Below are 25,900 nucleotides of genomic sequence, written 5' to 3' on the forward strand. Positions count from 1 at the left end.
TGCACTTTCTTTTCGCTGGGTGGATGTCCTTATGGGGCACACTTCTGGCGCGTGGGGCTCCCCTATGTGGGGGACACCCCTGCGTGGTACGGCACTCCTTGCGCACATCAGCACTGCGCATGGGCCAGCTCCACATGGGTCAAGGAGGCCCGGGGTTTGAACCGCGGACCTCCCATGCGGTAGACGGATGCCCTAACCACTGGGCCAAGTCCACCGCCTACACTACATTTTGTTTATCTGTTCATCTGTCAATGGACACTTGGATTGTTTCTACCTATTGGCTTTCATGAATGATACTGATAAGAAGATGAGTGTATAATTTTGACATTGAGTCCCTGTTTTCAGTTCCTTGCAGTATATGCCTAAGAAGAGAAGTGCTGGGTCACATGGTTTAACTTTCTGAGAATCTGCCAAACTTTTCCAAAGCAGTTGCTCAATTTTACATTACCTCCTGCAATGCATGGAATGCCAGTCTCTGCATCATTACCAACACTTGTTATTTTTCATTTAAAAATAATAGCCACCCCAGTGGGTGTGGAGTGGTATCTCACTGTAGGTTTTCATTTCCCTAATGACTAAGGATGTTGAGCATCTTTTCATGTGCTTATTGGCCATTTGTATATCTTCTTTGGAGAAATATCTATTCAAGTTCTTTGTCTGTTTTTTAATTGCATTGTTTGTCTTTTTGTTATTGAGTTGTAGGAGTTTTTAAAATATATTTTGGATATAAACCATTGTCAGATATAATGATTTCCACATATTTTCTCCCATTCCGTAGAATGTCTTTTACTTTTCTTGATAATGCTCTTTGTACAAAAGTTTTTAATTTCGGTGAAGTCCAATTTATCTGTTTTTTTCCCTTTTGTTGTTCATGTTTTTGGTGTCATATCCAAGAATTCATTGCCTAGTATAAGCTCCTGAAGATTTTCCTCTACATTTTCTTCTAACAGTTTTATGGTTTAGTTCTTATATTTAGTTTCTTGATCTATTTTGAGTTAATTTTTATATCTGGTATGAGGTAGAAGTCCAATTTCATTCTTTTGCACTTGAACTTGAATATCCAATTTTCCCATCGCCATTTTTTTTTTAAGATTTATTTATTTATTTATTTATTTCCCCTTCTCCCCCCACCCCGGTTGTCTGTTCTCTGTGTCTATTCACTGCATCTTCTTTGTCCGCTTCTGTTGTCATCAGCGGCACAGGAATCTGTTTCTTTTTTGTTGTGTCATCTTTTTGTGTCATTTCTCCGTGTGTGCAGCACTATTCCTGTGCAGGCTGCACTTCTTTTGTGCTGGGCGGCTCTCCTTATGGGGCGCACTCCTTGCGCGTGGGGCTCCCCTATGCAGGGGACACCCCTGTGTGGCAGGGCACTCCTTGCGTGCATCAGCAGTGTCCGTGGGCCAGCTGCACATGGGTCAAGGAGGCCTGGGGTTTGAACCGTGGACCTCCCATGTGGTAGACGGACGCTCTAACCACTGGGCCAAGTCTGCCGCCCGCCATTTGTTAAAGAAACTAATTTTTCTCGATTGAGTGTTGAACATCACATTGTTGAACATTAATTAACCATAGATGAATGGGCTTATTTCTGAACTCTTAGTTTTATTCCACTGGTTTCTTACCTTTTTTAAATTGGTTGTTGTTGTTTTTTGTTTTGTTTTTTTTAGGAGGTACTGGGGATTGAACCTGGGACCTTGTATGTGGGAAGCAGGTGTTCAACCACTTGAGCTACATTTGCTCCCTGTCCTACCATTTTTAAGTTGTCTTCTTTCTTGATTTTGCATTTGCTTAGTTACCGTAACCATTTGACTATTTTCCAGAGTTCTGAAAAATTGGTTCTGCTACATTCTGCCTAGTTTTTAATGTTGCTGTGGGCAATAGATTTTGGAGCTTCTTACTCTGCCCTCTGTTGATCTCAAAAACTTTTAATGGTTTCCAAATGCCTTTCAAATAAAGTATAAACTATGTAGCTTAGTATTTATTAAGACTCTTCACACTATTCAAAAACATTAACTCCTAAAATACCTGTTTATTTGCTAGCATTGTGGTAGGCCTTTTCAGGAATATAAAGAGGAAACTGGTCCACCACAATGCTAGGAATGTACTGTCTAGTAGGGTTAGAACATTGTATGAATGAGATATAGTGAGGTCTCCTAGATGCATGGTAGGGGAAGCCCAGGGTTTTGTTTGCTGAGTAAGATTTGATTGACTTTTTTCTTGAGTGGGGAATGCAGGGAATTTTTAGTGGAAGTGTAGAGGAAGAGAAGTTGAGAGGATTTTATATTTTGTGAGAAGATAGGGAAAAGGAAAAAATGAAGACCTGCCCTGAGGAGAAGAAAGAACAAATATATTTAAAGAGGGATCTTTTGGGGGGAAGAGGACTTACTTTGTTATATAAAATATCCCACACCTTTATTTCTTTAGGAAACCTTAAGTAAAATCTACATTACCCATGAGCAGACATATCATAAAAGGGGATATCTAAATGGTCAACAAGCACATAAAAAAATACTCAGCCTCACCAAGGAAATACAAATTAAAAGCCAAAATTAGGGAAGTGGATGTGGCTCAGATGATAGGGTCTCCACCTGCCATATGGGAGGACCCAGGTTCGATCCCTGGGACCTCCTGTGGACAAAGAAGAGAAAGTGTGCCTGCGCAGTGAGCCAGTTCCTGTGTAGCAAGTCGAGCATTTCCATGTTGAGCCGAGGGCTCATGTATGTGCCCACTGGCAAGCAAAGTGCCTGCGCAGCAAGCCGAGTGCCCATGTGAGTGCCTGTGCGGTAAGCCAGTGCCCATGGAGTGCCTGCGTGGTGAGTCAAGTGCCAATACAGCAAGCCAGTGCCCATGTGGTGAGCTGAGAGCCTGTGCAGTAAGCCAGTATCTGCATGTTGCAGCTTGATATTATTGATGAATTCCGAAAAGAAATATTGGATTATGTTTGTAAACTGATCTTTTCCTCTAGGCATATTAGATTATATTGGATTCAGAGATTTGCTTAAGTAATCATGTAAGCCTCTTGTGCCAGTAGGGCATTGAGTCTCTACCCTTTGGTAGGTGGGAACTCACAGGTCAAAGGCATGGCAAAGGACAGAGTTGGGGGCTTTTAATTTTGGAGTTTTGATGTTGGAGTTTGAAGCTGAAGCTGGACCCCCAGGGAGAGAGACAGAACCATTTGCCTGATAGTCTACAGCTGACCTTGTGGAGAGAACAGAAGAGCTGAGCCTAGAGGAATCCAGGAAGTCTGAACCCTCACAGACGTCAGCAGCCATCTTGCTCCAACACATGAAAATAGACTTTGGTGAAGGAAATAACTTATGCTTTATGGCCTGGTATCTGTAAGCTCCTACCCCAACTAAACACCCTTTATAAAAACCAACTGATTTGCATCAGCACCCCTTTGATTGACTAATATACTGTGCAAATGAGTCATGCAGCAAGATGATGATGCAACAAAAGAAAGACAAAGGGGAGAGACAAGATGAAGCACAGCAGAGACCAGGAACTGAGGTGGCACAATTGACAGGGAACCTCTCTCCACATCAGAGGTTCCCAGGATCTAATACTGGTGAATCCTAGAAGAGAAAGATGAGAAGAGAAGACAAAAAAGAGAAACAGATACAGAAGATCACAATGAATGGACACAGACAGCTGCTCTACAGGCTCAACCTCTTGGGGGCTTTATGTTTCAGCTTTGGTTACTAGCAATCCTCAAGTTGTCTTTCTCACATGGCAGGATCAAAACGGCACAGCTCGGGAAACGGACTTTGGCCCAGTGGTTAGGGCGTCCGTCTACCACATGGGAGGTCCGCGGTTCAAGCCCCGGGCCTTCTTGACCCGTGTGGAGCTGGCCCGTGTGCAGCGCTGATGCGCGCAAGGAGTGCCGTGCTACACAGGGGTGTCCCCCGCGTAGGGGAGCCCCACGCGCAAGGAGTGCACCCGTAAGGAGAGCCGCCCAGCGCGAAGGAGGGAGCAGCCTGCCCAGGAATGGCGCCTCCCACACTTCCCGTGCCGCTAACGACAACAGAAGCCGACAAAGAAACAGACAAAGAAACAAGATGCAGCAAAAAGACAAAGAAAACAGACAACCGGGGGAGGGAAGGGGAATTAAATAAATAAATAAATAAAAAACAAAACAAAACAAAACAAAAAAAACAGCAGAGCTCCCTTTTCTCTGTGTCTTTCTGCAGTTTGTCAGTTTATATAAGACCTAACAAGAGGGCAAAGACCCAACCTATGTCACTCCTCACGGATGTAGTCCAATCAAAAGCAATCTAATCAAGTGATCTATTCAAGGTCTTAACTGAATCTAATGCCATGAGAGTATCATGCCTGCAGAAATGGATTCACTGAAAAACAATTTAAACTCTCATACCATTATAATTCAATAAGCATATACTGAATATCTGCAATAATATATTGGGCTGTGGCAGCACTAGATAAAGAAATATGTTCTGTAGCCACTACTTTTGAAGTGCTTATAGCCAGGTGGGGAGGCACGGAGGGCAGGGTAAACCTCTGTATGTGCTGTTTAGAAATGACAGAGTGTCACAAAACATGATGGAGTGCTGGTTTTTGTGGTACAGATTACCGATGCTGTCAACATTTGGAGAATGTTCAGCGCTGGGGTTGTCAGTGAAGATTCATGGAGTGAGGCCAAAATTATACACATGCGGAATATGCTCCTGGCTCCTCCTTATCACCATTTTCTCCTCTCTCTTCTCTCTTGTTTGGGCTTGTTTGTTTCTGGCTTCAGTGCTGTGATTATATATCATCACAGAGTGCTGAATTCATAAAGCATCTTAGAGATTGTTACAGATGATGAAACAAATCCAGAGTAAAGTATGTAATAGTGCCTGACTTGGGTAGGTACGTAGTGAAAATTATTGATCCTTTGGTGTTTGAGTAATAAAACTAAAAAATTAAATTTATTGTTTAAATAAATTTCTCGGTAATGTGTAAGACTTATTGGTCCAGTCCAATAAAACACCAGTTTCTCAACAATTTTGTGTCCTTAAAGGAATGACAGAATATGTGTCCATGTGTGTCATACATTCATGAACTGATTTAGTGGATGCCTATGAAAGTCTTCCTTTTGGCCATTTCAAGACTTGCTCTTCAAGCCTGATCCATACCCCATTCCTACCTAGTAGGAAACAGGTAACCCATTTAAATTGAGTAATTGGAGGAGAGTTTAAAAAAAGGATTATTTTAAACAAAATGGGCAAGATTTAAGGAAACCAGTAGAAGACGGTGCAGTACTCTAGAAGTAGTGACAGTAGAAGATCTATTACCATCTGAGTAAACAGGGTATATGGAGAGTTGGCCTGGCAGAACCTGTGACCTCAAGGTCAGCTACATAGTCAACCTATGGTTCCAGGCAGGGAGGAGATTGGGGGAATAAATTTCCCTCCTTGCCTGATCTGTCCTTGTCTCCCACGGGCTGGGGCTGGAGGGCAAGACTCTTGTTACCTACAGATCAGCTCTCAGGCTTAGAGCAGCGTGGAGAGTGTGGAGGGCAAATAAGATATCCAGCACACCCTTTCTTTTTTTTTTTTTTTTATTGACTTTGTAATAATATTACATTAAAAATATATATGTGAGGTCCCATTCAACCCCACCCCCCCACCCCATCTCTCCCCCCCCCCCCCCCAGCAACACTCGTTCCCATCATCATGACACATCCATTGGATTTGGTAAGTACATCTTTGGGCACCTCTGCACCTCATAGTCAATGGTCCACATCATGGCCCATACACCCTTTCTTAATACAAATAAAGACAACTTCTACTCTCCTGAAAAGATTACGCTTTCCTAAGTTCAGATATTCCAAACTCTTTCTTGAGCTCTTTGGGTATTTCCCCATCCTTTTCTTTTTTTTTTTTTTTTTTTTTAAATTTTTTTATTTTTTATTGACTTTGTAATAATATTACATTAAAAATATATATGTGAGGTCCCATTCAACCCCACCCCCCCACCCCCCCTCTCCCCCCCCCCCCAACAACACTCGTTCCCATCATCATGACACATCCATTGGATTTGGTAAGTACATCTTTGGGCACCTCTGCACCTCATATACATTGGTTCACATCATGGCCCATACTCTCCTCTATTCCATCAAGTGGGCCCTGTGAGGATTTACAATGTCCGGTGATTACCTCTGAAGCACCATCCAGGGCAGCTCCATGTCCCAAAGACGCCTCCACCTCTCATCTCTTCCTGCCTTTCCCCATACCCTTTGTCCATTATGTCCACTTTTCCCAATCCAATGCCACCTCTTCTATGTGGACATTGGATTGGTTGTGTCCATTGCACCTCTATGTCAAGAGGAGGGTCAGATTCCACCTGGATGCTGGATGCAATCCTCCCATTTTCAGTTGTAATCACTCTAGGCTCCATGGTGTGGTGGTTGTCCTTCTTCAACTCCATCTTAGCTGAGTGTGGTAAGTCCAATAGATCAGATTGTAGGTGCTGGAGTCTGTTGAGGCTCAGGACCTGGCTATCACATTGTCAGTCCAGAGATTCAAATCCCCTAAATATATCTTAAACCCCAACATTAACTGCACCTCCAGCACATTAGCATGAAAGTCTTATGAAGGGAGATCCCATCTGAGTCCAGATTCATCACACATAAACACCATTTCCAAAGAGGGGCCATCTGCCCTGGTAGTTAACCCCATCGGCCATGACCATAACTCCCATGGGTCTCTTTAGCCCTCAAAGGAACCAATATCTGGGGGTTGTATCTGCTTTATCTGTCTCTCTGACTCTGCTCAGTTGTGCATGAGGGCAAACCTTCTGCCAGCCTCCAGACTCTTTTTTAGAAACTTGTAGCCATATAAACTCATTTCTCCTTTCCATTTCCCCCTTACTTTAGGTCAAACAGCATTTTAAAGTCATGGTATTTTATGTAGACATGGATATTCTGCTGATCCGCATTGAACCTTCCGTATAAGGTCATTTTCCAGTTGCATCATCAGTTGGTAGTTGATAGTGGTCCTTCGTTGCCAGGGAGGCTCATCCCCGGGTGTCATGTCCCGCGCTGGGGGGAAGGCATTGCATTTACATGCTGAGTTTGGCTTCGAGACTGGCCACATTTGAGTAACATGAAGGCTGACAGAAGGAAATTCCCAGGCACAAAGTTGCTCTAGGCCTTGTTCTTATTTTGGGTTTATCAGCTCACAAGCATAGTCATTAGCATCTGGGGCTCACTGTTGAACCCTCACTCCCTCCCGGTCCCCACCACTGTACCTGGGAGACTGTCGCTGCTCCCCTAGGGACCACGACAGAGCACCACTGGCCAGGAACCCAGTACCCCCCCTACTGTGGTTTTTAATTGTTGCCACTATGAGTATATCCAAACATTACCATGCACCCTGGACATATGTTCTGTACAGCTCCCTGTCAGTCATATATCACCTGTCTTTGGTATCCCATACCAGTATCCCTCCATTGCCATTGTTGAAACACTCTGTGATCCAGAACTCCCCGAAGTTTGAAGCCCAATATAATGTCATGGTCCCTTACTAGGGAATGGCATATAGCGATGAGTTTAAAGGATAGACCCATCCTTTTCTTGTTCACTCCTACCTCACAAGAAGTATTTCTTTTTTTCAAGGGTGATGTTCCTTTTGTCTTATCTCCAGGGCATGTTACCCATGGGAAACTGGAGGTATTTATGAAAACATTTTCAAATACCTGAGGGATGGGAGCAGCCATGTAAATAGCTACTGCAGAAACTCTCCATGTTCTTGCTGTAACTAATAACACTCCTTAAAAAGCATGCTGGAGGGCAAGACAGATACTGTTATTGAAAAAGATTTGGATATAGTCTATGTGAAACAGCACACATTTTTTTTTTCTCAGTCATCATAGCAAGTGATCTATGACTCTCCTCACAGTGGTGATGACAGGCTGGGATCATGGCATCCAGCAGGGATTTAAAGGAGTTGTCAGAACCTGAGAGTCCTGCAAATGTAGAGCAATCCCTGACTCTATTGGGGTGGATTAGAGGCCAGTGAGCTGAGAGGTAGGGAGATGTGAGACTATTGTGGTAATCTGGTTGAAGGCAACAGCAGCGGGGCTGAAGTGAGGGGATAATAGGCAGATTTCAAGAAGGTATAATGACAGACCTATGGGAAGTGGGAGTGCAAGAAAGGATTGAGTGCGGGATGACTCCCAGGTTTTTCAAGTTAGGTGACCAAGTTTGGTGCATCAGCTGAGTTGTCAGTCAGCGAGGTGGATGCTTTGGACGGCAAGGAACAAAAAGCCTAACAAACAATGGCTTCAACCAGAACTTGCCAACCAGTGGGTGGAGGCACACTAGATTGCTGCAAGTGGGCTATGGGTGTGATATTGATTGCCTTAGTCGTTGGGCACCCAGGTGGGAGCCTTGGGATGTCTGCAGTTCCCAGAAGCAGTTACTTCCAGTCATGAACATGCTCATCTGTTATATAAATATTATCATATTTTTATATGTGCTATAAAATAAAGGGTTGGGAAGCACTGGCTTAAACAAGAGTCCACTATGGTGGTTTGGAGCTATGTACCTAGAAAAACATGTTCTTAAACTTAATCCATTCCTGTGGGCATGAACTCTTGTAGATAGGACCTTTAGATGAGCTTACTTCAGTTAAGGGGTGGCTCAGCGGAATCAGGATGGGTCTTAATAACTAGAACTAAAGCCCGTATAGGGAAGAGAGAAAGCCACATAGAGAGGGCAGCCAGAAGCTGTAAGTCAATGGAACTCAGTGGAGAAAGGAGAAGCCAAGAGAGGCTGCCATATGCACTGCCATGTGGCAGAAAAGCCAGCCCCAGAATGCCACAGTCTTCTGGGAGAAAGCATTGCCTTGATGATGCGATGGTTATTGTCTCCTCCTAGCCTCAAAACCAGAGTTGATGGGAAGCGGATTTGGCTCAATGGATAAAGCATCCGCCTACTGCATGGGAGGTCCAGAGTTCAAACTCAGGGCCTCCTTGACTCGTGTGGAGCTGGCCCATGCACAGTGCTGATGCGTGCAAGGAGTGCCCTGCCACTCAGGGGTGTCCCCCGTGTAGGGCAGCCCCACATGCAAGGAGTGCACCCTGTAAGGAGAGCCACCCAGCGTGAAAAAAGTGCAGCCTGCCCAGGAACAGCGCTGCACACATGGAGCGCTAATCCAGCAAGATGAAGCAACACAGATTCTGGGTGCCGCTGATAAGAATACAAACAGACGCAGAATAACACACAGTGAATGGACACAGAGAGCAAACAACTGGGGGGTGGGGAGGTTGGGGAAGAGGAGAGAAATAAATAAAAATAAATAAATCTTTACAAAAAACCTCAGGGTTGAATAGATTCTCATTGCTTTTTGCGTGGTATTTACTTAGCAATGAGGAAATGTAAACAACCACATAACTTCTGGTTGAAGCTGAATCCAGGATTGGTTAATTCAGTAGCAGAACACAGTCGTAAGGGAGACAGATGCTCTCCATCTTTATAGTTTGCTGTCCTCAGCATGCTAGCATTCACCTTCATTCTTGTTCTCTGATTACAGTTCAGTTGTTTTGATAATGTCCCTCAATTTGAGTTTTTCTGGTGTTCCTCATGATAGGAGTCAGGTTATTTATTTTTGTCAGGGCATATCTTTTCTTTTTTTTTCCAGTGAAAGATAACCTTTCTCAGCAGCTCCCGATGAGAATTTGCCTTATGTCTCATTTGCTAGAACTTGGTCACACATCCACTGCCAAACCAATCCCTAGGAAAGGGGAGTGCGATTATTGAGTGTTTTGCCAAAACCCGTTGTAAAGCTCCATCATTTCTGTCCTCTGCTCAGACATCCAGAGTCATCCCTTTACAATTCAAATGATTCTCATTTCCCCAACCCTAAAGCCCTCTGTGGTTTTTCACTCACCTAATCCAAAGGTCCTATTTTGATCTGACATCTGCTGTTATTGAAATCTCTTCTGTCACTACACTTCCTGTTCTGTGCGCTAGTCACACTGAGGTTTTGAAGTTCACCTTACGAACCACCCTCTCTCTAACCTCTGCCTTATGCCTGATATTCCCTTTGTCAGAAGTATTCTTCACTCCCCTTTCCCTCTCTTTTGTCCTTTTGTTCCTGGATGGCTGGTTTCTGGCTTTCTAGGTTCTTGGCTTCTGGTGCATAAAAGAACGTAAGGACATGTTATAGGGTAGGGAAGGGAGTAAAGAGTTTATTAAGAAACAAGAAAAAGAGAAAAGCATGCAGTCCATGCTGAGGCATGGCCTGTGGGCCTACTGCAGGGTGAGTGGCGTGCCCTGGGCCCTAGGTCAGGGCTTCTCAACGTCTTTTTGCTGTTCTGATTGTCATTATTCAGGGGGCCAACGGTGAGGCCTTTTGAGAATATCTGGGGCTTTCTCTCGTTCCAAATGAGATTCTCATGGCCAGGATCTCACAGAGTTCTTTGTCTTCTTCTCAGGAGGTTTCCAGGTGGGGTCCCACAGCCGTGTTGTCTGTCGGCCATGTTGTCTGTGGCCATATTGTCTGCCGGGCCAGCTGCCTTTATGTCTTGACTTAAGGTTCACTATCTCTGGGAATCCGGACCCTCAGTTGTTTTATCCCAACACTTTTTACACTTAAAGATCTTTATTAAACTCCTAGACAGTAAGTTTTTGGAGAGAGGGAACACATCTTTTAAAATCAATTTTTAGCACATAATGGATATTTTGTTGCTAGACTGACTGCCCAAATGAGTCCCTCCCTGGCCCTTGAGCACCTCAGAGGCTTACCCTTGACTTCACTGTGTGACTCTGGAGCTCACTATTAACTTTATTCCAGGTAGCAAGTTGTGGGTGGTCTGGCCATTCCTCTCTCTGCCCTCTGTCTTCCTCCCCCAGCTCAAAAATTGATCATGTTCCCTCAGGAGAGGTCAACCGAGCCTAACCATTTAACATATTGGATATTCCAGGACCACTTGGTCCTTCCACACCTCTTCCTAGTTGCCAGTCACGTGACAGGTTCCAAGCTTTGTGATTTGATATCAGAAATGCCACCCTTACCTCAGCAGTGACATAGTCTAGGGCATTTCTGTATCAACGAGCCCTGGAGCGTGGAGCCTCTGCTTGTATGCATGTATATAATGCTACGTATCTTCTCCATTACTTCTAGGATGAAGTCCAAATTCCTTGGTTGGTCACATCAAGTCCTTCAGCACCTGGCCTGCCCATCTCGCCTGTCTCTCCTTCAGTGCATTTTGATCTCTCTTCGCGGAAGCCTGTCCCTCCCTTGACAGCCTGGGAGGGACCCGTTCCTTCAAACCTGCTCAAGCACCCGCAGAATGGCCTACCTCTTTTGTGTCTGGATTGTACTTTATAACATTTTATGGCCCTCATTTGTTTATGTATTGGTTTCTGTCATAATAACTTGAGCCACGTTGACAGGCTCTAGGCATCCTAAGTCTTATACAATGTCAGACACAGATTAGGTGCTCCTTCTATATTTGGTTTGCACTTTCTTTGCGTGCACTTTCCTGGAATATTCAAACTCTGATCTTGCTTCCAGACCTTTGCCTCACCTTGAAGTCTTTCTAAACTTCCCCGAAATTCTGACTTTCCTAAAATTTGCTTTATTATTTTGTTTTATTTCCTTTCTGTCATTTCTTTTATGCAGAGACAGTGCTCAGGGAGAGTCATAGTTTTTGGTGGCTATGATTTCAAAAGTTCTGAGACAAACCTGACTGTAAAGAGAACTGACCTTTGCAAAGAAAGGCGAAAGGTGGGGACCAGCTCTTCTTGTCCTCCGGGGATGGGGTGGGGGAGAAACTTGTTCCCACTGTGAGGCAGATGGATGTGAAACTCTACTTCTAATGTTCCTGGTGACTCAATGCCTTCCTAGTCTGTTCTAAGCAAGGGAGGTCCAGACATTAGTTGGCCTGGAAGTAACTTGGGTTTACCCCAATACCTCCTTATATCATCTTAAGTGGTTTGGAATTATATCTAATACATGACATCACCTATATAATACTAATACATTAGTTCCTAACAGTGATATAGGTAGAGCAACTATTTTTATGTACCACCCACACCTTTGTACAAATAGAAAAATGTAGGCTTACAGAGTTTTAAGAGATCCCTGAAAAAAAGTCAAGTCTTCTGACTTTCCAGTGCCACCCCCACTAGGTTGCCTTACCTCTCATGGTTGGCAAATTTTATCCAAACACATTTCTGTACTACTTTCTAGAAATGATAATGGGACTGTGGTTGGGTCATCTGAAAGCATTGAAAGCAATGATCAATTCCAAAAGCATCTCATTCAAATTAAATGATCTCTCAAAGGTTACAGAAGCTAATGGATTTTGGATGACGCATGGACCGGCTAGCAGCCAGCAGTGCCCAAGCTCTTGCTATAGTTTGTATAGGGGATTTTCCCATTGACCTTTCCCTTAGGGTGTGGCTATCACCAGGGCACCTATAACCACTGCTGTGGAGAGCATGGAGACTAGAATATTCTGAACTATTTCACTCTATTTTAAATGATTTCAGATTATGTTGTTTTCCTATAATTTTTAGGAGAGATTTTCCTTTTACCCATCAAAAGTATGGATTAATTAGAAGACAATCTCCTCTTCCACTCTCTTCGTTGCCCCTCACATAACTCATTCTTCATTCCCTTTCAGGTTTGGAGTCCTTTTAAATCCTGATTGCTGTTTTATCTAGGAATTCTCCTTTTCAGAGGCACATAACAGAGTACTCAGCATGCCAGGCATGTTTTACATGCTGTTCCTGAGGCTGCAGGCCGAATGACCCTTTCTCTCTATGTTAGACTTGTTAAGAATACAAATGTGTCCAGGGTCGAATAATTTTAGGGCTGTACATCTTAATAGAAATGAAAAGTGAAAGAAGATACAGAAAAATGGACAGTGGAAGCTAATGTTTTATTATTCATATAAAACCTCAGTAGTATACTTTCAACTTAACTAATATTGCCAAACTGTTCCTCAAAATGATTGAACCAATTTATACTAAGATTTGATATGACAGAGCATTTTGGGGGTAAGTGTAGGATGGTGGGGAGAACTGGATTTTTGTGTATAGTGTTATTTATTTAAAAAAAAACTTTTGAGTTAAAGTGTAACATACACACAAAAAAGGGCTAAGATCAGACATGAGCATCTTGACAATTTGTCATACATGCCTATATAACCACTACTCAAGATTTTTATGGGGGAACAAATGGTATACCATTGTGGTTTTAATTTGTGTTTCCCTGATTTCTATTGAGTTCCAGCATGAATTTCATGTTCAGATTTCCTCTTTTGTGAATTAACAGTAGCAGCTAACACTTCTCTAATGTTCCCTATGTGCCAGTTACTCTTTGAGAGACTTTACTTGTAATATACCTAGTGTAATTGTCACAATGGTCCTATGTGGTATGTTATTATTATCCCCACTTTACAGATGAGTAAATTGAGATAATCACATGGCTACTACAATGACATGGCTAGTAAGTAGTGAAGCCAGGATTTAAATGTGCACAGCCTAGCTTGGAGTTTTTGCTATTTATCAACATGATATTAATGCACTACTTCTTGTATTAAATAGTTAATGCTGTCTAACACATTATCCCCAATTGGGCAACTTAAAACAGCAAAATTTTACTATCTTACAATTTCTGGCTCTCAGAAATCTGGGAGGGGCTTCTCTGTATTCTTCTGTCTCAGGGTCTTTCATGAAGTTGTAGTTAAGATGTTGACTGAAACTGCAGGCATGTGAAGGCTTGACTGGGGCTAGAGAACCTGCTTCCAAGATGTGCACTCACATGGCTGTTGACTGGAAGCCTCAGTTTCTTGCCACATGGTCCTTGCACATGGGCTGCTTGAGTGTCCAGATGACATGGCAGTTTGATTTTTCCAGAGCAAGAAATCCAAGTGAGAGCAAGGAGACAAAGTCTCAGAAGTCCCTCACACTATCATTTCCATCTTATTCTATTTGTTAGAAGAGAGTTACTAAATATAGCCCACACTCAAAAAAGAGGGGAATTAGTTCTACATTTTGAAGGAGTTGTGGACAGAATCTGTGGACATATTTTAAACCAGCACATAAGTACTACCTATATGCCTGTGCTTTAAAATAATTGTCTTCTAGGATTCTTTATATATTCTAGATACACAATCATTATGGAATACATACATTGCAGCTATCTTCTCCAGTTCTGTGTCAAGCCTGTTGGGAGTATGATGGGAATTGCAATGGATTTACAGATTTACAGATTTGAAGGTGACTAGCATCCATATGATATTGAATCTATATCCATGAATATAGTATCTCTATTTATTTAGGTCTTTAATGTATTTCATAATTTTTTTTTAGTTTCTTCATAAGGTTCTGCATATATTTTGTAAAATGTATCCCCAATTATTCTTAAAATTTATATTTTAAATGTTTTTTTGCTGAGGTATAATAATGTAATAAATCTTTGAACATTGAGTTTATATCCAGCCACTTTTCCTGAGCACTTTTATTAAATGTTTGTCTTATTGAATTCTGTATTTTCCATATAATCAATCTGATTGACTATAAATACAGGCAGTAAGTTTCTTCCTTTTTAATTCTTATTCCTTTCCTTTTCCTCGTTTTACTTTAGGATCTGAAACATAATACACATATTCATCTTAAGAAAAATTCCTTTCTTAAGTAATTAGGATAGAGAAATTCTTACATATGTGCATGAGTGCCATGAATACAAATTTTACAGTAGATTTTGTTTCTAGCTAACACAAACCAAGCAAAAACCAAACATAAAAACAAAATACAACAAAAAGAAACAAATAAACAAACCAAAAAACCCCTGGAAATGGCAAAAATGTCCATTAACAATAGAATCAGTGAATAAACTATAACAGCCATTCAATGAAAAATTATACAGCAGTAACAAATGAATGAATAGGACTACATATATGAATAAGGACAGTTCTCAAAAAATATAATTGAAGTGAAAAAAGCAAATTGCAGAAGAAAACATACAGTATGATACCACTAATATTATGTTTTAAAAAGTGAAATAATACTGTACATTGTGTACTGCATATATATGAGTGGGAAGAATAAGTTCCAATTCAGAATGGTATTTACTGGGGAGTGAAGGTTGGAGGAATGGGGTGTTATCAGGGGTGTAAGTTATATTTGTGTTTTATTTCTTGTGGGTGGTGTATGCATGAGTTTTGGTCTTATTATTATTAAACTTTAGTCTAAGACCTATCACAGGAGAAAAAGAAAATAGAACTTCATAAATTGTGGAGTACTATACATAAGTAAGTAGTTGTCAAAGTGCAAATGTTAATAGAATGGGCTCTGATGCAAGACTATTTGAGTTCAAAATTTGGTGCTTTCCCACTTATTATATAATCTTGGCCAAGCTCTTCTCCATGCCTTAGTTTCCTCATCTGCAAAATGAGAATTAGTAACATTGCCTATCTTATAGGGCAACTGAGATGATAAGGCATAATGCATATAAATCACAGCCCAGTCTCAGCACATAATGCCAGAAGCTATAACAACAGCCTCCAGAACTGAAACAGAAATTAATTTCTGTGACATTTAAACAATAGGACACATTATACCATACTCTGATGATGGAGGAATACTCTTGGAATTGAACACAAGGTCCAGAAGTTTATTGGTGAAATTGATAATGTGGTCTATATGGTGCACAAGTTCAAACATGTAGGGCAATTCAAATATAACTGGGCGTCCTATATTTTTATTTGCTAAATCTGTCAACCCTTTATATGAGGAGAGGGCATTCCAAGCAGAGAACTCATATGTGCAAAGCCGTGGAGGCAATGAAAGAGAAAGATGTTTTTGGTAAGTAGGAGGAGACAGAAGAAGACAGATGGCCACATGACAGAGGTAGAGATTGAGTTATGGATTGCCCACAAGCCATTGCCAGAATGCTACGTATGTCAGAAATTTCATGATTTTGCTGACCATCTTGATTTTGGATTTCTAGCTTCCAGAATTGTAGGAAAGGAATTCCTATTGCTTTATTTTTTTAGTTTTTATTTTTACTTTTAAAAATATGCTTTTTAATTTATTTTTAAAAGATACATAGATCACACAAAATGTTACATTAAAAAAATATAAGAGATTCCCATATGCCCACTCCCCACACACCCCACTTTTCCCACATCAACAACTTCTTTCGTTAGTGTGGTATATTCATTGCATTTGATAAATACATTTTGGAGCACTGCTACACAGCATGGATTAAGTTTACATTGTGGTTTACACTCTCTCCCATTCCATTCAGTGGGTTACGGCAGGATATATAAAGTGCTACATCTGACCCTGCAATATCATTCAGGACATGGTTTTTAATTCTTGCTGTTTTGGGAGTGGATGTAGCTGCTGTTTCCCATATACAAGGTCCTGGGTTCAATCCCCAGGTCCTCCTAAAAAAATTCCTGTTGTTTAAACCAGTCAGTTTGTTATTTGTTATAGTAGCCCTGGAAAACAAAGACATATTTCCTCTGGGTGAGAGAAGGAGATGGAGGCAGAGTGTTGGAAAAGGCAAAAGGAGACCTAGCAAAGACAAGTATCACAAAAACTTGTCATTATTTCCTCAAATATTCTTTCTGTTGCTTCTCCCCTCTCTTCTCCATCTGGAACTCCTATGACACATATGCTGTTGCATTTTGTGTTATCTTTCAACTTACTGAGCCCCTGATCAATTTTTTCCCCCATTCTTTTCTCTCTTTATTATTCCCTCTTCAATTTCAGCAGCTCTCTCTTCAGTATCACTTACTTCTCTTGTCATTTCAAGTTTGTTATTGTATGCTTCTAATGTGTTTTTGAGCTCACCTATCATATCTTTCATGCACATGAGCTCTGTTATTTTCTTTATTCAGCTTTTCAAATTCTTCTTTGTGCTTGCTCAGTGTCTTCGTGATGTCCTTTATCTCTTTAGCTATATTGTCTTTCAACTCATTAATTTGATTTTGGAAATTTTTTTGAATCTCATTGATTAGTTATCTCAAATCCAGTGTCTCATCTGGGTCTTTGATATATTCCTTTCCTTGGGCCAATTCTTCCATTTTCTTAATATGGCTCGTAATTTTTTGCTGATATCTAGGCATCCGATTAAGATGGTGAGTTTATTCAGGTGCTTAATTTCTCTTTCTTTCATAGGGATTTAGTGGTGGGAGGCTGTGCATTATTGCTGTTCTTTGATTCTTGGTTCAACCTGTTCTGGGTCTTGAGGACTGTCCCTGTTAGTTGCTCAAATCTGGGCCCTGGACCCAGTAATGGGTTGCAGACCCACTTGCAAGGGCCTTGGGGAGGAAGACTGTAAAGATCTCAAAATACCCTTCTTATTTACTTTTAATTTCTTCACATGCATGTCCTTGGTTCACCAGCAGATGGTGCTCATCAGCAGGCCTCTCTGTTCAAAGCCTGGTTGGAGTATGTTCGTGCAACACCGACAGATCAATGTGGCAGAGGATCCTGCCTAGAGGCTGAGCCTCGTAATTCAAACTTTCTCAGAAGCTATTCTGCAACCTTTGCTTGCAGCCTACTCTCTTTTCTTGGGTAGGAAATAATTCCACTCCTCTCTGCATCCTCAACAACTGGTCCTGGTCAGTAGGTACAAAGATTGAAGGGGTTGGATCTCTTTAGTCCTGTGCTGGTCCCATCCAGCCTGGAAGTGCTCCTGGGACACAGGAGACCAAATCTGTGGGCCAAAAGCTGAGTCAGCCTTAGTCTGTGTCCCTCCCTTTCCCATTTCCTGGGGAGGTGGATCCCTGTGGCCCCCTTTGTCTGTAGCCACCTGCTCCAAGGCCTGAGAATTCAAAATTGTATATAGGGTGGGGAGGGTGCTAGCAGCTGCAGTTGCAGCTTTAACTCACAGTTTTGCCATTGAGATTCTTTTACTTTCCCTCTCTCTCTTCTGGGCAGTGTCCAGGCTTCTCCTGGTATCCTAAACCCTAGAACATTTTTTTCCAGGCTGTGTCTGCCTGTCCTCTAGCTATTTTTCTGGGAGAGAGTCTCATGTCTTTCTAGTCTACTGACTTGTTTTAAGTTGTGGTCTGATAAGACAGAGTAACTTACATTTAGCCAGTTCCCCCTAATTTTGCTGCAAAACAGCTGTTTTTTTAAAAAAATTTCTTCTTTATGTTGTTCTTCTGAAAAAATAATTTTATGGGTTTTATTAATAATTTATTTATATCCTAGATCAGTAGTAAGATGTTTCCTTCTTTTGCTGTAAAAACTCCCAGTCCTTAATAAAATGCTGACTTTTTTTTCATGAGATTGTGTGGGGAACACTATTCAATAACACAATTCTTGATTGATAAACATAAAATGTAGAGAATAAGACATAATAAAGGGGGAGCAGATGTAGCTCAAGGAGTTGTGTGCCTGCCTTCCACATGGGAGGTCCTGGGGTCAGTTCATGGTGCCACCTAAAGAACAGGAGCAGATGCAACAAGTAGATACAATGAGCAGACACAATGAGCTGGGAGAATATGTGGCTCAAGTGGTTGGGCACCTGCCTCCACATGGAGGTCCTGGGTTTGGTTCCTGGTGCCTCCTAAAGAAGACAAGGTAGCAGATGTGGTTCAACCAGTTAGGCACCCGCCTACTACCTGGGAAGTCCTTGGTTTAGGTCCTGGTGTCTCCTAAAAGAAGACAAGCAGAGCCATCTCCTGCCACAATGAGCTAGACGCTGTCTCCTGTCACAATGAGCTAGACACCACAAACAAGCAGACACCACAGCCTGCGGGGAGAAGATATGGCTCAGGCTGTTGGACACTTGCTTCTCATGTGAGAGGTCCCAGGTTCAATTCCTGGTGTCTGCTGGAGAAAGTGAGCAAACAATAAGCAGACACACAAGAGAACCATCTGGGGGAGGAGCAGAATAAACAAAGAAAAATAAAGTAAATAAATAAATCTTTTAAAAAAATAGATGTGCAGACCTGCAGACCACGAGTAATGACAATGAGCAGACACAGTGAGGAGACAAATAGACACACAAGGGAACCATCTTGGGGGGAGGGGAGAACATGATAAAGGGTTCAATTTTATGTCTCCTATATACCAAATTAAATCCCTGGAATGTGACACAATTTCAATAAAAAAAAAAAAGAGTCTGCAGCAGATTGAGTAATGTACCCAGCAAAAACATGATCTTAATCATATCCATTCCTGTGAGTGTGAAGGGATGAACCCATTGTGAATAGGACCTTCTGAAGATGTTATCTTTAACATCTTTAAGATGTGGCCAACTGAGTCAGGATAGTTCTTACTATTACTGGAGGTCTTACAAAGAGAAAACCATGGGAAGGAGCCAGAAGCAGGAAGACTACCTCTGCCTTGATTTGAACTTCTGGTCTCTCAATCAGTGAGGCAATAAATTCCCCTTGTTCAAGCCAACCTGTTGTGTGGTATTTGTCATAGCAGCTGGGAAACTAATACAGTCACCAAACTCTCTTGTTCATTGTTGTGTCCCAGATCCAAACATGATGCATTGCACTCAGTAAATATTTGTTAAAGAATTAAAGACATCATCCATTTGGTATTCATCAATATTGCTTTGCATTTAAAATGAGTATGCTTTTTAAATGACTATGTTTAAAACTCTGTAACCAGAATTTTAGTATCCTTGAGGTCAGGATCTGTAAATATCACTTTGTAGCCCAGACCTGGCATTTGGTGGGTTCTACAGTTTTTGAATTGTAGAGCAAGTAACATTAGCCAAAAAATGATAGCACCTGTATGTTTATTACATAGCTAATACTTACTGAAAACTTATTGCAGATGTTTTGTGGATTCCCTTTATCAGAAATAAGTATGCTCCATTTTAGTCTGAGATTGTTAATTAAAAAATCAGTCATGAATGGTTGTTGGGTTTTATGAAATTATTTCCTAAAGGTGATCAAATAATTTTTGTCTCCTTTTTTTGTTGTGTGGTTAATTACATTAATTGCCCACCTAAGTATAATCAAATCTTTTTTTTTTTTAGGTACCAGGGCCAGGGATTGAACCCAGGACTTTGTATGTGGGAAGCCAGCACTCAACCACTGAGCCACATTGGTTCCTAATCCAATCCTTATTCACAAAATAATACTTTTTAAAAATTATTTTAAATTGTTAACAGCTTATTGAAATATAATTCACATACCATGCAACTCACTCATTTAAAGTGTACAGTTCAATGGTTTTTTAAAGCATATTCACAGATGTGCAAACATCACCATAGTCAGTTTTATTACCTCAACAAGAAAATCTGTCCCCCTTAGCTATCATCGCATGTAGCCTTCCCATTCCCCCACACCAGCCCTAAGGAACCACTAATATACTTTCTGTTACTATAGATTTCCCTGTTATGACTTTCCTATGAATGGAATCATATAGTATGTGGTTTTTGTGACTGGCATCCTTTACTTAGCATGATGTTTTCAAGGCTCATTCATGTTGTAGCATGTTTTAGCACTTTATTCTTTTTCATGACTAAATAATCCATTTTTTGGATATACCATATTTTATTCATCCATTTGTCCATTGATGGACATTGGATTATTTCCACCTTTTGGCTAGTACAAATACTGCTGCTATAAATATTCATGTACAAGTTTTTGTTTGAACATATGTATATTTTCATTTCTCTTGAGTATATTCCTAGAAGTGGAATTGCTGGGTCATGGGGTAATTCTATGTTTAATCATTTGAGGAACTACCAAAATGTATTCCAAAGCAGCTGCACTATTTTATATTCACACTAGCAATGTATGAGGGTTCTGATTTCTCCACATCCACTAATGACTAAATGGTATTTCATTGTGGTTTTAATTTGCAATGGTGTTGAACATCTTTTCATATGCTTTTTGGTCATTCTTTCTTTTTCTTCTTCTCTTCTCTTCTCTTCTCTTCTCTTCTCTTCTCTTCTCTTCTCTTCTCTTCTCTTCTCTTCTCTTCTCTTCTCTTCTCTTCTCTTCTCTTCTCTTCTCTTCTCTTCTCTTCTCTTCTCTTCTTTTCTTTTCTTTTCTTTTCTTTGGTTAACATTCCAAGCATGTATATCCAATGAACATGGCCTAGATTTCTTTACTTTTTTTCTCCCCCTACCCCCCGCCTGATGTTTTTTGCTGTCTGTGTCCATTTGCTGTGTAATCTTCTGTATATATTTCTCTTTTTCAGTCTTCTCTTCTTGTCGTTCTCCTCTAGGATTCAGCGGGATTTGATCCTGGGGACCTCTGATGTGGAGAGAGAGTCCCTGTCAATTGTGCCACCTCAGTTCCTGGTCTCTGCTGTGCTTCACCTTGACTCTCCCCTTTGTCTCTCTTGTTGCATCATCATCTTGTTGCATGACTCTCTTGCGCAGGCACTGTCTCTCCACACAGGCACTTGGCTTGCCATATGAGCACAGGCTTGCTGTGTGGGTACTGGCTCGCCACTGGGGCACTCGTGCAGGCACTTGGCTCACCATGTGGGCACTTGACTTGCTGTGCAGGCATGCTTTCTCTTCTTTTTTTCACCAGGAGGCTCCAGGGATTGAACCCAGTTCCTCCCATATGGTAGGTGGAGACCTTATCACTTGAGCCACATCCGCTTTCCTAGGTTTCTTTATTGTTATTCACTTTAGTAACTTGAATCCACAGATATAAACAGAATATGAGCAGAAAGGTTTAATTAAACAGATTATACATGTAAATTTCTTCAAAAAGGTAACAATATGCAGGTACATGTATTAGAAGCATGTGTCTAGAATTACGGCCAAACTTTTAAAATGCAGAAATGTAAAATTATATCTTGAAAATATGAAGAGATGATTTACACACTTCAAACCCAAATGTTGGTTCTACCAGAGATACAGCTACAGGGTTCAAGTGACAAGTAATAAGATCTCAAGAAATTAATACTGGTCAAAGAGAATGGGAATAATTTTTCACATTTTGCTGAAAATACATTGACTACTAGAATATGAAATCTAGCAGGAATTTAGGGAAAAATTCCAAATTCTAAAGTCAATTACTTAATATTTCTTATTACCCAAACATAGCATGACACTAAAAGGAAACTGTACCTGTATCTTAATTGCCAGTCTTACATTAATGTTGTTCTCCAAAAATGAAATACAACTAAAAAGCTTCAAACTCCAAATAAAATGTCTGCAAGGCTCAGATTAAAATGTGGAATGTTTCAGATGAAAGTAATAAAAATACAATTGGTTTTATTCTTTATTGAATGGAATCCAAAGTTGTTGATATTTCTTTGAAGCCTGGAACTATGAAATTACATGTTTCTGAATGTTTCTACATCTTTTTCTTAGTGGTGCAAAGTTATCCTAAATAGTTTATGGAGTCAGTCTGTTGCCATTCTGATAAACTATTCTTCATTAAATTAACCATATATGTATTTTCACTATAACTCTTAAATACATGGACAGACATCTATTATTTTTTCCACTAAAATAAGAGTCCAATATTTTTTTCTAGCTATCAGTATTGTATTTTAAAAAGGTTAACATTAAGAACAAAGAACCATTATTTTATTTTGAAATCATTAAGCTTCTTGAATATCTTAACCTTCCTTCTTCTGCCTGTGTTCTGCCAATTTACTCAGAAATGTCTTCAATTTCAGATAATGAGAAAGAGTGCTGAAATAAGTATTCTTTGCAATGTCTTCATTTGTGTAAATGAGTGACCACAGCTTACAGAAAAACCCTGTTTTAGGTATCACACAGTCTATACCAACAGGAGCATTGGGTGGTTATGGTCCAAGTCTTTACTCATCTGGGACTGTATAGTCCTCCTTGTTTCACTTTTACCATTTGCATTATCACTTGTATCTTTGTTGGGATCATCAGCATTCTCACCAGATTCAGTGCCAGGCTCTGCATTTTCCTCATTTTAAATTCCATTTTCCAATGCTGCTTTGTTTTCTTGATCAAATTGCTTGATCTTGTCCTCTCCACCGCCCCCTGCCCCCAGAAGCCTCACTCATCTGTCTGCTCACTGGTTTTTTTTGTTCATTGTCTGCTTGTTTCTTCTTTAGGAGGCATGGGGAACTGAGCCTGGAACCTCCCATGTGTGAGGTCGGTGCCCAACAGCTTGAGCCACATCTGCTCCCTGCTCATTTTTCATTTTTGCTCATTGTTTGCTTGTTGTCTTGCTCATTGTCTACTCGTTTTTGCTCAAAGTCTGCTTGTTGTTTGCTTGTCTTCTTTAGGAGGCAACAGGAACCCAACCTGGGACCTCCCATGTAGAATATGGACACCCAACTGACTGAGCCACAACTGCTCCCCCATTGTCCACCTTTTTAAGTACTGAAGAACTTGTATTTGCATCTTTTTTTCACAGCTTTGTCTGAAGGTTCCTTTTTCCCATCAGAAGCCCCATCACCTAAATTTGCAAGATCTGTCTCATCTCTCACTGAACTGCCACTTTTTAACAGTGGTGCTACTTTTTCTTCATCTACAATTAGCTCATCTTCAGATTCAAGAAGCATGTCAGGCTCTTGTTATGTCTGGTCATCTTTTATATCTTTCTTACCATCTTCAACTGACTTCACTTCTTGTATTTCACCATCCCCTGTACTTTGTCTTCTGGGAGCCATCAGTTTTGGATTTCTTATCACTTGGAGATTCATTGCCATTTGGAAAATAAGATCTTTTTGGGGGGTTTATCTTTTTTCAATAAGTCAGTGCCTCTGTTGGGAATCCTCAGAACTATTTTTTATATTTCTCAGACAGATCAACCTTCACACATCTCCCCTGAAACCAAAGGACCTTTTTCAAACAATGATCAACCATTGCCATTGTATCTTCTCTGGTCTCCATCTCAATAAAGGCCTGACTTTTCATCCTCATCAGTATACAATTCTTTATTTTCCCAAAGGGCTCAGCAAGTTTGAGGACAGCAATATCAGAATAGCCAGAATGGGGTAAATTGCTGAGGTGTATCATATGTCCAAGTTCTTGCTTTTGTTCAAACTTCTGATATGGCTTCCCTTCAGGTTTCTTTACTCTTTTATGTGTCTGGGACAAATGAACACTCACTGGCTTGCCAAATTCTAGTGCTGGTATGGTTGTCTAATAATCAACTGCAGCCTGAGCATCTTCTGTGATTGCCATTTCAATGAATCCCTTGTTAATTTTATTTAGAATAAGATGATTTGAAATGAGTCCAAATAGTTCCACCAGCTGTAACAGTTGGTACCTCAAGTTTTTCCCTCACTGAAAATCCATGATGTGAACAACTCTCCTAGTTTCCACTATGCTATTTTGTATGTGTCTTGATCCTTGCAGGTTTCTATTTCCAACACCCAGATTTCCTCTTGGTCCAACTGCTGGTCCCCCAAGATGAAATGAGGAGGTCCCAGAATTCCTCTCGCTGGGTTTGTAGATTGCTGCAACATGAATGCATCCCCCATTGTATGTCCTGTGTCATTGTCAGGACTCCATTCTTGGTAGATTTCAGGAAGAAGCCAGATTCCATGACTATGACTTGCTTCACTGATATGGTGACTCCACTCCTTATTAGAGTGAACTGGCAAACCACAGATAGAGCACAGGTGGGGATAACCCTTTGGTAAGAGTCCACAGAAATCTTCAATATTGCTACTTGGAGGAGTGCCTCTCTCTTTCTCAAAGAGAGATCTCTCATGGAAGGAGCTGGGCCCTGTCCTATCCTGTCATACTCACTGTCAAATTTATGATAGTTATGCAAGGTCTCACCAAAAAAAAAAAAAAAAAATCATCCCTATACCTTTCTCCATCTCTTAATCTGTCATCTGTCATAATAACCAGATTCTTAGAATGACTTCCATGATCATAATCAAGTACCAGGTTGAGACTTGGACCAGAATCATCAAAACTATCTTTCATAAAGTAGCTTTCATGGATACACTTCACGAATTTGCGTATCATCCTTGTGCAGTGGTCATGCTAATTTCCGTATTGTTCCAATTTTAGTATATGTACTGCCAAAGCAAGCACAGTGAAGTTTATTTTCTTGCTGTTGAGTTTCAAGTCTTCTTTAGATGTTCTGGATACAAGTCCTTTGTCAGATAAGTGAACTGCAAATATTTTCTCCCAGACTGTGAATTGTATTTTGTTTTCTGATGTTGTCTGAAGAGCATAAGTTTTGAAATTTTGTGAAGTGCAATTTATTTATTTGTAATGGTTTGTGCCTTTTGTCCTCCCTAAGGTCATGAAAACTTTCTCCAGTGTTTTCTTTGAGAAATTTTATTGTTTAAGGTTTAGGTCTGGGATCTATTTTGAATTAAGGGTGTCAAGTGGACATTTTTTTGGCCAGCATATCTCAGAAGTATAGGACACTTCATACATATAACATGAGCAGACTCTGGGGGTGGAAGCCTGCTCCCTCTGATGGACAGTGACATTCCACCCTTGTGTCCAGGAAGATTTCAGATCATGTTCTTTTAGCACCAGATGAATGTCCAATTTTTCTTCAATCATTCTCCTAATGCTTGTCTTTAAAAAATTCTTACTATTGTATATATCTCCCATTAATTACATTTCCAAAATGTAATTACCCCAAAAAATGACTCTGTATCCATTAAGCAATTACTCCCCACTGTCTCTCCTCCCAGCCGCTGATAAATTCTTATTAACTGTCTCTATGAATTTACTTACTCTAGATATTTCATGTAAATGGGACCGTATACTATCTTTCTTTTCCTGTCTGGCTTATTTGACCCAACACAATGTTTTCAAGGTTCATCCATGTCATAGCAATTATCAGATCTTCATTGCTTTTTACAGTGGGATAATATGATAATATTCTATTGTATGTACAACTAATGCTTTTCTTTTTTCGGGGGGGGGGGGGGGAGGGTACCAGGGCAGGGATTGAACCAGGACCTTTTATGTGGGGAGCTGATGTTCAACCACTGAGCCACAGTGGCTCCCTTGAGTTGATTTTTTCATTT

At 40.7% G+C, this 25,900-nt stretch overlaps 1 non-coding gene and 1 pseudogene across 1 annotated transcript; both read right to left on the reverse strand.

Moving 5' to 3' along the window:
• Nucleotides 1-23,266: 23,266 nt before the first annotated feature.
• Nucleotides 23,267-24,875, reverse strand: LOC101425369 (matrin-3 pseudogene; annotated as a pseudogene).
• On the reverse strand, nt 24,841-24,944 carry LOC111765125 (U6 spliceosomal RNA). The gene has a single exon (XR_002797541.1). It is a non-coding gene; the product is annotated as a U6 spliceosomal RNA (small nuclear RNA).
• Between the last annotated feature and the right edge of the window lie 956 nt (nt 24,945-25,900).

The sequence above is a fragment of the Dasypus novemcinctus genome, chromosome 14 (genome assembly GCF_030445035.2).
Source record: "Dasypus novemcinctus isolate mDasNov1 chromosome 14, mDasNov1.1.hap2, whole genome shotgun sequence".
NCBI lineage: Eukaryota > Metazoa > Chordata > Mammalia > Cingulata > Dasypodidae > Dasypus > Dasypus novemcinctus.